Here is a 1,112-nt window from a genome sequence, read left to right as displayed (position 1 = left end):
TGAATACTTTCCGGATGCACTGTAAGTGTTCATGTCAACTTGGCTCAAAGACACCATCTATTGCAATATATGGATTTCCCCCAATTTTGCCTGTATAAAATACATCAAAGTTGCTGCGTGCGTACCTTGGAGGTGGCATGGTTGAGCATCTCCTGCCAGGTTGGGTCCATGGTGTTCCTGTCTGCCAAGAGGCCCTGCTCGGCCACAAACACCATCTCTCTGGCAGCAGTGTGCATGGACACAGCCCTCTCATATCTCAGAGCTGCCTTCTGGGTCTCCTGTTGAGCCTGGGGGAACAGACAGCGGCAGCTAAAAAAAACATTCTAACCAATCACAAAATTTTCTGCAACAATAAAATGGTGCACTCATTTAAAGGCTGCAAGCAGACAAGATCAACAAGCTGCCAGCATCTATTCAAATTGTTAATTTGCTGACTTAAAGATGATTTTCAAGTCATGAAAATTATAGACTTATAATAGTTTTTCATTGGTTTTCATTTTTGTTTTGTTTTTAAAATTTTGTTTTCAATTCAGTTTAGTTTCAGTTAGTTTCCAGAGAGGGTTATTGCTTGTTTCTGTTTAGTTTTTCTTGTTTAAAAATGTTCAGTTTTAGTTTAGTTTTTATTAGTTTGAGTGTTAACTTTAGTTTTTGTATATTATAACATGGGGGTTATATATCAGGGGCAAGATTTAAAGTTCAGAATAGGTATTAGGTACAAACACATTGACTCAATCATATAGACATTCCCGTCTCTTTGAACATATGTACCAAAAAGATTAATATACATTTCCTGTATATTTTCACCTTATTTTAGTTCATTTTCTACACAAAATAGTTTAGTTTAGTTTTTATTTATATTTCAGTACTTTATTTTTATTTTATAACTCCAAATTTTTATCACTCCTACTTTTAGTTTTTAGTTTTGTTTTTGTTAATTAGAATAATATTGCAATGACTACCGTCTACTGTAACGAATACACTGACTCTGGATAAGTCAAAAAATATTTATTGAAACCAAACCAGAGTTGGTGATTTTTGGAAAGACTAATAAAGACAGTTTAAAATAAATGGACCTGTACTTGTGTAGCGATCAGTGGAAACAGGATGCACCT

The sequence above is a fragment of the Morone saxatilis genome, unplaced genomic scaffold, assembly GCF_004916995.1.
Source record: "Morone saxatilis isolate NCDOM2014 unplaced genomic scaffold, NCSU_SB_2.0 Contig9, whole genome shotgun sequence".
Taxonomy (NCBI): domain Eukaryota; kingdom Metazoa; phylum Chordata; class Actinopteri; family Moronidae; genus Morone; species Morone saxatilis.
This window is presented reverse-complemented; position numbering follows the sequence as displayed.